Source organism: Pelodiscus sinensis, unplaced genomic scaffold (assembly GCF_049634645.1).
Source record: "Pelodiscus sinensis isolate JC-2024 unplaced genomic scaffold, ASM4963464v1 ctg37, whole genome shotgun sequence".
Classification (NCBI taxonomy): domain Eukaryota; kingdom Metazoa; phylum Chordata; order Testudines; family Trionychidae; genus Pelodiscus; species Pelodiscus sinensis.
In genome coordinates this window covers 588248-604515 of record NW_027465869.1, presented here as the reverse complement: position 1 = coordinate 604515, position 16268 = coordinate 588248, and the positions used below count along the sequence as shown (strand labels likewise).

General features: G+C 54.1%; 2 protein-coding genes and 5 non-coding genes across 7 annotated transcripts in view; 5 read left to right on the top strand and 2 right to left on the bottom strand.

Annotated features, from left to right (window-relative positions):
• The window catches only part of LOC102457165 (uncharacterized), a 242837-nt gene that overhangs the window by 185934 nt on the left and 40635 nt on the right, over nucleotides 1–16268 (top strand). The gene's annotated exons all lie outside the window — the stretch shown is intronic.
• LOC142824070 (uncharacterized) overlaps nucleotides 1–16268 on the bottom strand; it is a 408405-nt gene that overhangs the window by 365349 nt on the left and 26788 nt on the right. The window lies entirely within an intron of this gene.
• Nucleotides 612–683, bottom strand: TRNAG-UCC (transfer RNA glycine (anticodon UCC)). The gene has a single exon. It is a non-coding gene; the product is annotated as a tRNA-Gly (tRNA).
• Nucleotides 2919–3000, top strand: TRNAS-CGA (transfer RNA serine (anticodon CGA)). Its single transcript has one exon. It is a non-coding gene; the product is annotated as a tRNA-Ser (tRNA).
• Nucleotides 6199–6270, top strand: TRNAC-GCA (transfer RNA cysteine (anticodon GCA)). The gene has a single exon. It is a non-coding gene; the product is annotated as a tRNA-Cys (tRNA).
• On the top strand, nucleotides 7198–7279 carry TRNAS-AGA (transfer RNA serine (anticodon AGA)). Its single transcript has one exon. It is a non-coding gene; the product is annotated as a tRNA-Ser (tRNA).
• TRNAS-UGA (transfer RNA serine (anticodon UGA)) lies at nucleotides 9508–9589 on the top strand. Its single transcript has one exon. It is a non-coding gene; the product is annotated as a tRNA-Ser (tRNA).

Genomic DNA, 16268 nt, shown 5'->3' with positions numbered 1-16268 from the left:
CCTGGGCCTGCTGGCTCAGCTGTTTAGCGCTTGATGCTAATAATGCCCAGGTCACAGGTACAAGCCCCATGCAGACCCCACAACAGCCAAATTAGTTTTGTTTGAGCTGCTCCTCACGAAAAGCGGTGAGCGGGAGCCCTTGGCTGTGGGACCCACTTGTGCCTGTTGCTCAGGGTTAAATAAGTTCTCTCCCAGGAGGTTGCCTGTTCCCTTCCCACCTTGCATTGGCTGGGAATCAAATCAAGCAAAGGGCAGCAAACGCCAGGCACTGTCATTGTCTGGGCCACAGATAAAGTCCCTCTTGGAGCTGTAGTCCCAGGAGGAGTCTCTGCAGTCCATGCGGAGGAATGCCGACATTTTTGGCCAAATGGCCAATGGTCTAGCAAAGAAAGGCCACCTCCCTCCTATCCCCACATCCTAGACCAAGTCAGAGCCAAGGTCAAGGAGTCGCAGCAGAGGTATGTGAGGGAGGAACCGCATTACTGTGCATGCTCTCGGAGAGGATGAAGAGCTGTGAGAGGCAGCCCACAGCTGCAGGACCTGTTTGTGCCTGTTTTTTCAGGGTTCAAGTAAAAACCTCAGCAAGGAGCTTTGATGCTCTCTCTTTACACTGCATTGGCTGGGAATCGAACCCAGGTCAACTGCTTGGAAGGCAGCTATGCTCACCACTATATCACCAATGCCTGCCTGTAAAGCTGCTGGGAAAATAAATTAGGGAAACCCACGTCTGCCATGAGGCTAGCCAGAGGTGAGAGGGTGCCTGTGTGGTTTGGGTAAAGCAGAACTTCTTGGCCACTAGGCAAAGACCAGAAGTGGTGACGCTGGGGTAGTGGCTGCCCTGCACTCTCCGTGGTGTGAGGAGCCGGGTGGAAGAGGAGTCCCAGGGGTTGTTGGGTGGGAGAGTAGAGTTTATCAGACTTTGGGCTAAGCTCTAGAGCAGCCAAGGGAGAGGTGGGGAAGTGACTTCTGGATACTCTGTGTGGCTCAGGGATGAGGACCAAGAGCCGCCCTTGTGTTTGTTGCTGTAAAGTGTTGTTTCTGGGTCCTTCGCCTAAGATGAAGCACTTCTGCCTTCCGGAGACCTATGTCACAGGCACAACCCCCAGAGACTCCTCCAGGGACACTTCACAGGCAGGGCTGGACCGAGCCATTCCGGTGCCCCGGGCTGACAGTTCAATTGCGCCCCGGGTTGGGGGAGGGCGCATGCGCGGAGCTGGCAGTGGCAGGATGCACGTGCCTGGCCCAGCCCGGCTACCACCAGTGGCCATGCAGGGCCCCGCAGCCATGGGGAGAAAGGCGCTGCTGACCGGTGCTGCAGGGGTTAGCATGTCCCCTCCCCCCGGGCAGCCGCTGCAGGGTGGCTGCTGGGAGCTACTGCAGCCCGCAATCCGGGAGCCGGGCACGCGGCGCCTGATGGCAGCTATAAAGGGCGGCTGCCCGGCTAGCCCAGGCCTTAATCCAGCCCTGGTCACAGGACCAAGCAAGGGGCGGAAACGCTGGGCACTGTCAGTGTCTGGGCCAGAGATAAAGACCCTCTTGGAGCTGTGATCCGAGGGGGAGTCTCTGCAGGCCCGGCAGTCCAGGAGGAGGAATGTGGACATTTGTGAACATATGAACATCAGAACGGCCGTACTGGGTCAGACCAAAGGTCCGTCTAGCCCAGTGTCCTGTCTCCTGACAGTGACCAGCACCAGGTGCCCCAGAGAGGGTGGACCGAAGACAATGATCAAGCGATTTGTCTCCTGCCATCCCTCTCCAGCCTCTGACAAACAGAGGCCTGGGACACCATTTTATCCCCTGGCTACTAGCCTTTTATGGACCTAACCTCCATGAAATTATCTAACATATGGCCCAATGGCTGATGGCCTTGCAGAGAAAGGCCACCTCCCCCCCCTGCATCCTAGACCAAGTCAGACCCAAGGTCAACGAATTGCGGGAGGGGTATGTGAGAGCCCGTGAGGGCAGATCCCGCTCTGGGGAAGCACCACAGCACTGTGCATACTGTGAGGAACTGGACCGAATCCTGGGGTGTGGGGAGCCCCTGTCTCCAGGGATAGTTGTGGAGTCTGGGATGGAGACACCTGGGAAGCAGCGGCTGCAGCTTCAGGATGACAACGCTGATGACCTGCAGCACCAGGAGACGCAGGAGGACTCCCAAACGTCTTCAGGCAGCGGGGAGGGAACATCAGGTGAGTGCTGGGAGGTTGCAACACCCAGGACATGTCGACACTTGCAGTCTCCTTCAGGAGAGGGATGCAAATGGAGACATTCAAAATTGTAAATGAAACCGGGATTTAAATATCCTGCGCTACATTTGCATAATCGCGTCCGAGCGCTGTTTCAAAATACTTTATTTTGAAATAAAAAACACCGTTTAGATGCAGTTATTTGGGGAGAAAACCCTTCTTCCGAAATAACCCTTAAACACTCCCCTCTGGTCTGGACCTAACAGCAGTGTCAGCGTTTGCTAGTCGGGGCTCTGGACAGCACCTGCACAGAGGGAGATGGCAACTGCGGGACGCCCTGGCCAACTGTCCCAATGTCTCACAGCAGAACAGACAGCAAAAGAGGCCAATGCAAACAGCCCCCTGGCAGCAAGGGAGTCAGCACGTCGGTGGGTGGGGCAGGGAGCTGGGGGCAGAGCTGGGCTCAAACTCGCTGAGTGACCTTGGCCCATTCAGTGAATCTCTCCCTGGCTCTATGGCCCTGTCTGTACAGCAGGGACAGCAACACTCACAGGCCCACAGGAGGGGGCTGGTTTGATGCTTCACCCCACGGCCCAGCGAGGAGTCCCCAAGCTCCCCCTGTGCTCGGGGAGCCAGGTTTCCCATGTGAATTCTGTGGGGCAGGTGATGTCAGGCCTGGGAACTGGGATTAGTTACCAGTTTCCCTGGCCCCGGGGCACTGCTACACTCAGAGCTGTGATGGCTGAGTGGTTAAGGCGTTGGACTCGAAATCCAATAGGGTTTCCCTGCGCAGGTTCAAATCCTGCTCACAGCGAGGCCTGTGTTTTGGCCACTCCCCTAACCAGGGCAACAAGCTGCACAACCCCTGAGCCACTCTCCCCATCCCCAGTCAATCGCTTTCTGCACCTTCCGAGAGAGACACGGGGCATGGGGCCTCATCGTGGGTCCCTGAGCTCTAGGGAAACTCTCAGCTCCTGCAGCCTCTGCCCCCTGCCCAGCACCCCATGGCTCAGCCCTACCCCTGGGGGCTGCCCTGCTCCAGTGTGTGATAGTTGTTCAGAGGATGGAGCGTCTGGGGCTGCCCACAAAGGTCCATCTATTAAGGGCAGAAATGTTGGGGATGTGATGTGGGTCACCCCCCCCCCCCCGGCCCTGTGTTGGGAGCAAAGGTCTAGAGAAGTAGTGTGTGGGTGTGGGTGTGGGTGTGGGTGTGGGTGTGGGGTGGGGAGGAGGGGGGCGCGGGTCTTGTTTCCTGCGCTAGCTCTGCAACTTCCCCCCAAGGCCTTGGCCAAAGAATTAGTAACAGAATATTTGTCCAAGTTTATGTACAGAAAAAAACTGACAAGAACTGACAAGTATGTTTATGTTTCTGTGGTGTGGTGGTTATGGGGTTTGCTGTTTGCTTAATATGCACAATGCAAAAGGCTCCTAGTTCAAAGCCAAGCAGAAATGGGGGGAGCTCTGATCTTATTGTGGCTCCCCAGGTAAACACACAGCTCCTGCTGCTTGGATAAGCCCAACAACTGAGTAGCCAAGGAACAGCAGGAGGCCCTGTCCTACAAAGCAAGGGAGGGGCCAGGCCAGTGTGTGTCCCTCCAACAGACAGCCCCACCCCACACTCAGAGGGGCCCCCCAACTCTTACTCTTACACTCCTCAGGCCCAGGGGACCACATTAGTGCCAGCAACATGCTCATGTGGTGCCATGTTCCAGCCAGGCCAACTGGGAGTATTTCTTGTGGCCTTACCAGATTTCCCCCAAGTGACACTGCAACTCAACTTTCCTCCTGCAGGGCAGCTTGTGATGACAGCTTTAAACAAACCCATCAACTTGAAGTAATTAGCCCCTATCAGCACATGCCAAAGCCTGGGATTGAACCAGGGACCTTTAGATCTTCAGTCTAAGGGTGTGTCTAGACTACCTAGTTTTGTCGACAAAAGTGGACTTTTGTCGACAAAACTATACCAGCATCTACACTACTGCTGAGTTCTGTCGACATAACGTCAACAGAACTCAGCAGTTTTGTCGACGCTGGTAAACCTCATTTTACGAGGCAAAACACCTTCTGTCGACAGAAGGTGTTATTGCCTGTAACGTTGCGTCCAGACTATGGAGTTCTGTCGACAAAGCAGCTTGCTTTGTCGACAGAACTCAATGTGTCTGGACGCTCTTTGTCGACGGAAGTTTTGTCGACAGTATCTGTCGACAAAACTTCCGTCGACAAAACGCGGTAGTCTAGACGTACCCTAACGCTCTCCCCACTGAGCTACTTTGACCTTTCACCTTCACAACATCCTGTGGCAAGGAGTTCCACTGGGTGCAAAAATGCTTCTTTTTAATTTATTTTTAATTTGGTTACTTACCAGTTTCATTCTCTCACCCAGGATCTTGAGTTGGAGAAAAAAAATTCTTCTTCCTTTCTGCACCCCTGACATTATTACATGAAACTCTGTCCCATCGCCCCTGAGTCTAGACTACATCTAGAATGTGCTCCCCCCAGCATCCCTTCCCGGAGAAGAGATGCAAATCTGCTGATCCTTTTTGAGGAAGAGATTTTTCCAATATTTGGCCCCTTGTAGCCAACCCATGGTGGGTGGGGCAGGAAAACTGCTCACAGTCGGGGGAATTAGCTCCGGTGGCAGAGCCCTCACTTAGCACGTGAAAGGCAGTGGGATCAATAGCCACATTCCTCAGTGTCTGTGCTGTTCTCATTACTTCTTCTCACAGGCAGAGTCGGGGGCTCTGAGCATCCAGAGACCCCCTCCCTCTTCCTCCCTGATCTCCGAAAAAACCCACCTAGTGGGGCACGGAGCTGCTGGGCCTGGTGGAGTGGTGGGAGAGGGGCTAGTGCTCCCTTTGCACATGAGAGGTAGCAGGATTCACTCCCATCTTCTCCTGCCTGTGCCCTGGTACTGAGAGGCCGGCCCCTTCCCTGCTGCCCCAACTCTTATTCCCACAATGCACTTTGTGCAGGGGCCATTGGTCTTTGTGCCAAGGCGCGTGCCCAGGAGCCAGGACTCAGGACCCTTCCCCAAATATACAACCCCCTCCCCACCCAAATCCTCTGTTCAGCTCACACTGTCTGGCTGCCTCCAGCATGGGCTGAGCAGGTGACCTGCCCTACAGCTGGGAGAGCATCAGGCACCTGAGCACAAGTCTGATCAGTCTGGGGACCAAGCTCCATTGGGCCTCAGACAGCCAGCACAGGAGTAAAACTGCCCCTGGGGAACCTCAGGACAAGGAATGTAAAACCCACAGAGCACAAGGAGCTCACAGCAACCAGTCCCTCCCCAGCAGGTCCCACTGACATTTGAACTCAGATTGCAGGATTCAAAGTCCTGAGTGCTGCCCCTTACACCATGGGACCTACAGCTACAGTTTCTGGTGGGGACCTGGGACACTCAGGTCTCAGACTGGCCTCTGCTCTCCTGGCTTCCCACCAACAGCTTCATCTCTCAGGACTCTCTGGCTATGTCTACACGGCACATTGATTTTGGAATAAGCTGGTCTTGAATAGTGATTCCAAAATAGCTTATTTTGAACTAGCACGTCTACACTGCAGGGAAACCTCAGAATAGTCCGAGGCAGGCTCCCCTAATGTAGATGAGCTACCTCGATTTAAAGCCCTGGGAGAAATAACTTAGAATGGGCCTAGGGAGGGGCCATTTTGAAATAGCGGAAGTGGCGCATCTCCACACGCATTATTCTGAAATAGCTAATTGGGAACAGGCGTTATTCTTTGTAGAGTGAGGTTTGCAGATTACTTCACATTAACGGAATTGCTGCACAGACTTTGGCATTGTTATTCTAAACGGCCATTATTCCAAAATAACTTTTCTGTATGGACAGAACCTGTGTCCTGCCCCAGCTCTGATGCGTTCAGGACAAATTCCTCGTTAGGGTCCATCACAACCTGGGGTCAGTGAGGGTCCATCCCACCTGAGATGTGTCACACAAAAGCCTCTTGTTCCCTGTCCAGTGCCCAACACGGGCTGCAGGTAGCTGTTTTGTGTGGGGGTGTAGCTCAGTGGCAGAGTGTTTGACTGCAGATCAAGTGGTCCTTGGTTCAAATCCAAGTGCCCCCTTAGGAAATTTTCCTTCAATAGAAACATTTATCTCTCCAGTTCTATTGCATCCTGGATTTCCATTGTATGTGGACTCTTTAAATGAATACAAACCCTTAATGTTTTCTGGCACCAATACACATAAACCAGGCAAACTGATCTCTCAGCTAGAAGATCCTCAAATCCGCTGTGTCTGGTTTCTGTTTCCATCCATTCAACAAGGGTGTGATCTGAATACCCATTGGCAGGTCCTTGGTCTCCGTGGGCTGGGCTGTGCAGAAGAACAAGAACCACACTCAGCTGGGGAGGACGGGCTGCCGTCAACCTTCTGGAGTTCAATTTAGTGAGTCCAAGTAAGACCAGAGAGCACCTGACTAGTGGCCAGAAGTTTGCTCTTTGCTGCCTTTAGTCTTGCTGTGGGGACATGGCCAAGCTCAAATGAAGGAAGTCGACTCCAGCTACATAAGGTGGGATGGTGGGAAGAGCAGACACATTGGCCAGGCACCACTGGGGGCTGCCTCCCTCACCTCCCCCAGACCTGGCAGGTGCCTGGGCCAGCTTAGCCATGGGGCCGCTCTCTGAGACAGCAAACATGGACAGAAGGCAGGATTCTCTCATTCTAGGGCCATTCATTGGTTTTTTTTACCTGTCACAGCTACAGACTAACAGCCCCCCCCCCCCCCCGGAATGAGAGACTGGGTCCCCCCCCCCGACCTTTTGTTTGCTGTTCCCCAGGTGCAGGAGGCCCAGATTCTGGATCACTCACTGGCCCTGCAGGAGGGGCCTGGTTTGGTGCCTCACCCCACAGCCCAGCAACAAGCCTCCAAACTCCCCCGTGCTCGGGGAGCCAGGTTTGCTGTGTGAATTCTGTGGGGCAGGTGCCGTCAGGCCTGGGCACTGGGATTATTTACCAGTTTCCCTGGCCCAGGAGGCATTGCTGAGCTCACAGCTGTGATGGCCAAGTGGTTAAGGCATTGAACTAGAAATCCAATGGGGTTTCCATCTGCAGGTTCAAATCCTGTTCACAGCAGTAATTCACTTTTGCCAACTCCTGTTGTTAGGGCAACAAGTTACCCAACCCCTGGCACAGAATAGACCCTCCTGTCCCATCTGCAGGGACACCTGGGCTATGTCTACACCGACAGATTATTGTACAAGAATGGCCGTTCTTCTGTAAAGCGTCCATACTGCCTGCCTGCTCTTGCACAAGAAGATTTACAGTACGGCGTGGTAAGGGAGGGCTTCTTGAGTAAGAACTATGCTTATTTTTAACAGGTGTAAGCCCTCTTGTGCAGGAGCTCTTGCGCAAGAGGGCAGTGTGAACACTTGGCAGGGATTTCTTGCACAAGAAAGCTAAAATGGCTTTGGAGGGGTCTCAAGGCCTGTGCAGCCCAAGAAATGTGATTGGCAGCTGGTATCCACAATCTTTTTGTCAGTTTCAGGGCAATCTAAGGATCACTTGTGAAGCAAGCACTACAGTCTGCAACTCTACCAGCTGAGCTACAAAAGGCTGCCTGAGTAACGCTCATTTGTACTGGCCCATCTACAAATGTCAGGGCAGAAGAACCCAGGAGCACAGGAGTGCATCACAAGCAGAAAGACCCCTGAGCTAGATCCATTTATATCACAGCAAAAGAAAACTAGCTGGGTTCTTCTCATGGGTCTTTTTTTGTTTCAATGTCTCTAGGGGTGCAGAAGGGGCAGATCCAAAAAAACAAACCGGTTGAGTGAATCTTGTTCTAGCCTCTCACTTGTGCTGCTCGCTCTCCCAGACAGATCCCAAGGCAATAGCTCCACACCCAATGGATGGGTTATCAGAGGCCCGGGGGCAATAGGCAGAGCCTGGTAGCTGCTGGGACCCAGCAGAAGGCACAAAAATCTCTTCTCACCAGCCTGAGGACAAGAAACCTAAAGCAGGAGGGTTTTGCAACAACCATTCTAGGAAAATCCCACTGACAGTTGAACTCAGGCTGCAAAGTTCAAAGCCCTGAGCGCTGCCCCTTGCAGCATGGGACAAACAGCTGATGTTTTTGCTGGGTACCTGTGACTCTCAGCTCTCAGGCTGCCTCTGCTCTCCCGGCTCCCTCTAATTGCCCCATTCCAGCTGCTTGTTTATTTTTGTTTTTAGTTAAGTACCAGCTCTAGTAGAAGCCTTGTGACACTCTCCCCTCCCCCATCACGGCATGGACAGGTCGCCGCCCCCAATCAGACTCTGGAATGGCCCCCTGCTTCCCCCTGACCCCATGAGACAGAGAGGAAAGAGGCCAAGCCCAGGCTGGAGGCAAGGGAAGCAGGGAGAGCCCAAGTCTACATAGCTCCTTTTTGTGCTCCTACAAGAGCGTGTGGCCTAAAGGATGAGGGATCTGACTCTCTATCAAGAGATTAAGGGTTCAAGTCCCTGTGCAGTTGTGTTTACCTCCATTTGTCTGTGATTGTGGATCTTGCTATCTTTGCTCTGGAAAGGTCCTATGTAGCACTGTGGTTTTTCTGTAACCCTATTGGAAGGCCTGTAGGTGTTCAGTAGGTCTAAACTGAAGCCTTCTTCTGCAGCCAGATGGAAGAGCAGCAGCAATTAGCTGTAAAGCCTTGAGTCACATACTCACATTCCAGCTATATGACATTTAAATAATGTTACACAAGGGGGGGCAGTGTCTTATCCTAGTGGCACCCACTGTCACCAGGCAGGAAACAGATCTCACGGTGAGTAGAGAAAACTTAATTACCAGCATGTTGTCTGGCAAAAGACTGCTTACCAATAGTTGTGGTTGTGCAATTGGTGTTCTATGATTCTTGTCCTCACTTTCCTATTGTTTGTCTGTGTGATAGTCCGGTTTGGATCTGTTTCTGTCTGTTGTATAATTGATTTTGCTGGGTGTAAATCTACTAAGGCAGTGGGGTATGATTGGTTAGGTCATTCTGTTACAGTATGTTATGTTTGGTTAGTGAAATTATACTAAAATAATTGGTTAAGGAAGAACTAAGCGGTATTGAGTTTCTCTATATAAACTGTGATCCCAGGAGACCAGCAAGAAGAAGGAAAAGGGGAGAAGAGAAGAGGAAGGAAAAGGGAAAGGAAGACCAAGAAGGAGGAGAGAAGACCTTGAAGCAGAACTCACCTCCAAGGCAGCCTAACACCAGAACAGCCAGAACTCCTCTGCACAGCTGTTAAAATAGTTTGCTGTGTGAATTCTATGGCAGATATCGTTAGGCCTGCGCACTGGGATTATTTACCATTTCCCTGGTCCCCCAATATATGCAGCTGTGATGGCTGAGTGGTTAAGGCGTTGGACTTGAAATCCAATAGGGTTTCCCTGTGTAGGTTTAAATCCTGCTCACAGCGAGGCCTGTACTTTGGCCACACCCCTTCCTAGGGCAACAAGGGCCTCTGTGAGTTACCAGCTGTGGGACTGTTAGGCAACGTGTACGCTTGTGGCTTCTTGCACAAGAAAACGTCCACACTGCCATGTGCACGCTGTGCTTTTGTGCAAGAGCGCCCATGGCAGTGTAGGCGCTCTCTTGCGCAAGAAAGCTCTGGTGGCCATTTTAGCCATAGGACTTTCTTGCACAAGAAATCCCTGCTGAGCATCCACACTGCTCTCATGCGCAAGAGGGCTTACACCAGTCAAAACAGAGCGTAGCTCTTGCGCAGGGAGCGCTCTCTTACCACGCTGTACTGTAAATTTATTCGTGCAAGAGCGGGCAGGCAGTGTGGATGCTCTGCAGATTACTGCGCAAGAACGGCTGTACTTGCGCAAGAAGCCACGAGTGTAGACAGAGCCTTAGTGTCACCGTCTAACTAATTGCACCATTAGGCCATGTCTTCACTCAGGTGGAGATTTCTGCTGCAATCCCTCTCGGGGATTACGTCTACACTGCAGGCTTTTTGCACAAAAACTTGCAGAGCGTCTATACGGCACACATGTTCTTGCGCAAGGAAATTTACAGTACAGAATCAGAAAACAGGGCTTCTTCCGGAAGAGTTATTCCTCTCCCCATGAGGAATAAACCCTCTTTTGCAAGAGCTCTTCCACAAGAGGGCAGTGTTGACAGGCAACATTAATTAATTAATTTCTTGCGTAAGAAGCCCCTATCTGAAATGGCCATCAGTGCTTTCTTGCACAAGAGAGCGTCCACACTGCCATGGATGCTCTTGCACAAAAGCACATGGCACTGTGGACCCTCTCTTGTGCAAGACCTTTTGCAAAAGAACTATTCCACAAAAGAGTTGTTGCACAAGAAGCCGCCACAGGAAGCTCTACCTCCACTTAGATCCTCAGGAGGCACTGGGGAATACTAACTTTGAATGGCCATGGGCAGGAGCTATTTTGAAATAGCAGCAGTGGAGGGGCGTTATCCCTCGTGCAATGAGATTTACTGATTTGGAACTAAGCTGTGGCTGGCTTTTGGGGTGAGTGAGTAGGAAGAGAGAGGGGCCACTGGAGGCTCTTGGCCCTTTGGATGGCTCTGTGAGAGAAACAGGGACCACACATCATTGAAGAACGTGGGTATCAATCCCACTGCCTCTCACATGCTAACGAGCACTTTAGCACTGGAGCTAATTCCCTTGTAATGCAGTTCTGGAATTGTCTGAAGTGGCGCTAAGCTGCGGGACTTCTGTCCATCCCTGGGAAGCCGACACTACCTCCATTTTCACTTGAGGTAAGTAGTGGGGCTTCTCGGGGGTGGGAGGGAAATGGGGGCGGGGCGGACAGGATGCCTCACGAGCGACTGGTCGAGGCCTCGCGATCGACCACTAGATCACGATCGACCTGTTGGTGACCACGGAACTATACGGAGTGTGCTTGTGTGTGTGTGAGAGTGCATGAGTGTGATGTGTCATATGCATATGATAAACATTGATTAATGTGTGTATGTTCAACAAATGTGGCGTGTTGCCTTATCCCTCTGAAAAAAATCCCGGGTGCTTTTTTTAAGCATAACACAACCACAGTTAAGTTGCGGCCCTTGGCACGTGCTGTGGGAATCATTGTGGCTCCTGTGTGAGCAGAACAGAGGATTGGGGGTGGGGGGATTCGTATATTTTGGAAAAGGGTCCTGAGTCCTGGCTCCCAGCCAGGTGCCTTGGCCCCTGTACAAATGCATGGTGGGAATAAGAGTTGGGGCAGCAGGAAAGGGGCCGGCCCCGCAAGCAGGTGGGAGTGAATCCTGCTTCCTCTCATGCGCAGGGGCAGCACTTTTCCCGTGGAGATAATTCTGCCCCATCTGCAACCTGCCTCCAGTGCTCCTGCCACTGCCTGGCCCAGGAGGGCTGGTGTCCAGCAGCTCTCTGCCCCAGCGTGGCTGGCTTTTGGGAAGAGTAAGTAGGAAGTGGGGCTACTGGACCCACTTAGCTCCCTGGCTGGCTCTGCCAGTAAAAAGGAGAATGGGGCTTGTCCCCACCACTGGAGAATGTGGGTATTGATCCCACTACCTCTCACATGCAAAGCAAGCGCTCTACCACTTGAGCTAATTCCCCTGCTATGGTAGAGCCACCCTTCTTGGAGGCTCTTCCCTTCTCCACAGGGACGTCGGTCTTCTAGGTCAGTTAGTCGTGGGAAAGGAGAAGGCTCCGAAAAGGCCTCAAGGGCAACTCTCAAGGAGACTCCCTGCAGCAAAGCCATGGGGGGCTCTGAGATGGCCCCTGCCCTGCAGCCTGTCCCACCTGGCCATTGTCATGGACTCTCTGTGAGGTCATCACCTCCCAATCTCCATTAGCCAATAAGCTGAGGGGCTGCAAAAGGCCCTTGTGATGTCACTGCCACACCCACCCCTGCCCTCCAGGGCTAATGTCCTGCCCCAGGCAGCCCCTTTGCATGGCTGAGCTGCTCCCGGGGTGAAAGTGACACATTCAAACCAATCCCCTTGGTTCTAACCAGGGCCAGACAGAGGCATGGCTGAGCCAGGCACCAACCGACGGAGGAGGCCTGATGGCAGCTGTAAGGGGCACGCATCAGGCACCGCACACCCAGCTCCTGCAGCGCCGGCCCCGCGGTGCCGGCCAGTAGCAACCTTCCCCCCATGGCCGCGGGGCCTTACACGGCCCAGCGCGCACACCAGCAGCAACAACTGGGCCAGACTGGGCTGAGCTTGCACTGTGCTCCCTAGAGGCAGACTCCGGGTTGCGCTCCAGCAGCCGTGTCCGGGCCGCGCATGTGCTGTGTGCCCAGGGGCAGCGCCGCGTGCCTGTGCCCAGGGCACCAGAATACCTCGGGCCGGCCCTGGCTCTAACCAACGTTACTCCTCATTTTTTGCCCTCTGTGCCTTCTCCCACAGCACACACCAATCCCCCCACAACACACCCCTTCCCACTTTCCTCTCCCCTTCCCCTGCTGGTAACACAAACAGGACTTTTCCCTGTTCTTTCTCTGGTATTTATGTGGGGAATGTAGAACTGGGGAGGGGCTGGGGAAAGACCCTGGGAGGGGGAGGAGGCTGGGAGGAAGGGCTAAGGCTGGCACCTTCCTCTGGTGGTCCCACTGCCTCATGTCAGGGGCCTCAGCAGCGCTGGGGGGTGGCTCCAGGGGGAGAAGCTGGTTCAGGGGAACTTGAGCTGCTGGGCCACTGAAGCAGGCCCCCAGCAGCAGCCTCTGTGCAGGGCTCACACACTCCAGGCCTCCTGGTCATATTGAGTCTCCCCGTGTGGCTTGGGCTCCAGAGCCTGCCCCCCAGCTGGTGCCTTGAGGTAGCCACTGCAGCAGCAGGAATTTGGGCATCAGTTCCCCTGCTTTTGGGGACAGGAAGCCAGGCCAAGGCCCTTTCAGCCACTGGGGCTGTGCAGGCTGGAGCCTCCCACTACCAGATCTCTGCCCTGCTTCCTGCAAAGCTCTCAGCCTTTTGCTTGTTTCTGCTTCCCTGTCCATAGCAGGCAGCTAAAGGAAGGGAAGTCACCAAACCAAACCCTCCAGTGGCCAGCATGAACCCCTGACCTTGATGTTATTAGCATCACGCTCCAGCCAACTGAACTAGCCGGCCTACAAAAGAGCATCACACCAGTGGCCCTTTCAAGAAAGGCACCTCAGGGAGCTGCAGGGACGTCTCTACAGCTGCCAAGGGCTCTTCTCTGACAGGGCCACTAGCGACTCACTGTGATGTCCACTGGCTAGTCCAGCTGGTTTGAGGGTTGGTCAAGGTGGCTGGCGGCCGGCAGACCCAGGGCAAAGAGGCAGCAGGAATCTCTTGCTGCCAGCACCTTGCCTCCCAGCTTCTTCCCTGCCAGCAGCAGCCACAGCCCCTTTCGGCCACTGGGTCAGCCCGGAAAGGGAGGCAGGAAAGGGGCCTCATTTTGCAGGGTTCTGAGTCCTAAGCGCTGCCCTTGACACCAACCACCCCTCAATCAACTGGGCCAAACTGGGGCCCCAGTTCATGCCCACTGGGACCTGCTTTACTTGGTTTCCTTCTACCCAGAGCCCCCTTCCTTTTCTGGGCTGTGAGGAGCATCACTGGGATACTCTGGGATGCACAGGGCCATCTCTCCAGTGACAGGAGACGAGGCTGGGCTGGTGACCTGCTCCACCGACACCTCCCATCAGTCTGCTCCATCACTCAGTGCATGCCAGGGAGCTGAGCCATTGTGCCCTTGAGTGGCATTCTCAGCCAGACAATCAGCTGTGTGAGGAGGAGCATGGAGGCGGGGCAAAGAGCTCTCTTGTTAGGCCAGCAAGGAGGCAGGCAAGGCCCCACCCCCAGGGAGCCGGCTGGAGACCATGTGGAGGGAGCCGCTGCCTCTCTCCTGTGTAGCCGGCACTTTCCCAGTGGGGCAACTCTGCTCCCTCGGGCCTGTCTCCACTGCTTCTGTCACTGCCAGGCAATGGGAGGCTGAGTCCCAGCAGCTTGCTGCCCAGGAATGGCTGGCTTTTGGGGAGACAAAGTAGGAAGAGGGAGGGGCCACTGGAGACACCTAGCCCCCTGGCTGGCTCTACCTTTGTGAGAAGAAAAATGGGTGTTTTTCCCATTAGTGGAGAATGTGGGTATTGATCCCACTGCTTCTCGCATGCTAAGCGAGCGCTCTACCACTTGAGTTAATTCCCCTACTGTATCAATATAGCCCCTCTTGGAGGCTCTTCCCTTCTCCACAGGGATGTCTGTCTTCTAGGTCAGCTAGTCGAGGGAAAGGAGAAGGCTCCAAGGAGGCTCCTCCTCACACTCGTGCTTGTGACCCTCATTCTATCTCTGGCCTCAAGGGCAGATCTCCAGAAGGAGACTCCCTGCAGCAAAGCCATGGGGGGCTCTGAGACTCCCTGCAGCAAAGTCTCTGAGGTTTCCGCTGCCCTGCAGCCTGTCCCACCTGGCCATTGTCATGGACTCTCTGTGAGGTCATCACCTCCCAGCCTCCTTTAGCCAATAAGCTGAGGGGCTGCAAAAGGCCCTTGTGATGTCACTGCCACACCCACCCCTGCCCTCCAGGGCTAATGTCCTGCCCTAGGCAGCCCCTTTGCATGGCTGAGCTGCTCCCAGGGGTGAAAGTGACACATTTCTTACAGGGCCTGTTCTATTGGGCACTACCCCTTGGGCGGGGATGAGGGTTAAAGCAGGAAGTTGGGGGAGGGGCTGTGATAGGACAGTACCTGTAAAAAATTACAGTGTGGAGTGGAGTGTGAGAGGCTCAAGGCAGGGATCTGGGGATTGTGTGTTGGGGGTGGGGCTCAGGACAGGGGTGAGGATGTGGAAGGGTAGAGAAGTCAGGGCACAGGATTAGGGATGTGGGGGGGCTTGAGCCTGGGACTGTGTGTGTGTTAAGGGGATCAATGGGACTAGAATCCCAGCTCCCTCTGCTCTGGGCTCCCTGAGGCTCTTTAACACACAAGGGCTTTCTCTGCAGTGCACTGAGGAGAGGCACCCCTGAGCCAGTGATGCCACTTTGCCCAGGTTGGCAGGGACAGAAAGCAGGCCGGGTGCCCAGTAACCCCAGACAGATGTGCACATCTGCATGCGAGGAGCAGCTGTTGTGGGGCTCTAGAAATCTCCCCCTAGATCTAATTCCCCACGTGCCAGGCACCAGTCAAAGCCAGGTCTCCAGGGTCTCACTGCGGGGGGCGGATACGTGTCTATTTGAGGCAGGTTCCTCACTCCCACGTCCCAGACACGTACTGTGGCACAAAGACCAACGGTCCCTGCACAAAGTGTGTCCCAGGGATAAGCGTTAGCCCGGGAACAAGCATCGCCCTGCAGAGGAGACACCCCTGGTATGGAGCCAACAAGCCCAGGAGCCACCCAGCTTAGGATCCCCAAGGGCCGTGACACAGACTCCCTGGCACAGGAGAATCCCAAGCCCCAGTTCTGCCGGCCAGCGGTTTTCCCCTCTTCTGCTTCTTGTCAGCTCCTTGAAAAACACCCCACAACGGTAGATGAGGGTGAGTGGGGATAAACCCAGCTGTGCTGTAGAGTGGCTATTAGGTGGGGAAAGAGAGGTGCTCCTGCTGCCTCCCTGAGCAACTCACACATGTAAGAAAACTGCCATTAGAGAGGTTTGCAGCTGTGTAAGGATGGCCGAGTGGTCTAAAGCACCAGACGCAAGGATGTGTTTTTCCCATAGCTGGGTGTTCTGGTCTCCAAATGGAGGTATGGGTTCAAATCCCACTCCTGACACATCATGTGCTTTATATCTAGAGATGTGACCTCATTTTCCCCATCTCCCCTGACATTGCAGGAGCCCTTGCTCAGCATTTCTCTTAGGCTGCATCTACACAGCAGTGTTACTTGGGAATAATGGCCATTATTCTAAAATGACAATGTCAGTGTCTACACAGCAATTCTATTCTTCTGACTTCTGTAACGCTCCATCCATACCAGTGGTCTCAGGAGCCAGGAGGTTTCCAGGCTGCAGACAGACAAGCCCACAGGCAAAGACAAAGCAAAGTCCCAGCCACTTCCTGCTCAGCCCAGCGGGGGTCTCTGAGTGGCCCCCAGACCTTTTGTTTGCCATTGTCCAGACACAGGGGCCCAGGTTCAGCAACACTCACAGGCCCCACAGGAGGAGGCTGGTTTTCTGCTTCACCCCACAGCCCAGCAATAAGCCCCCA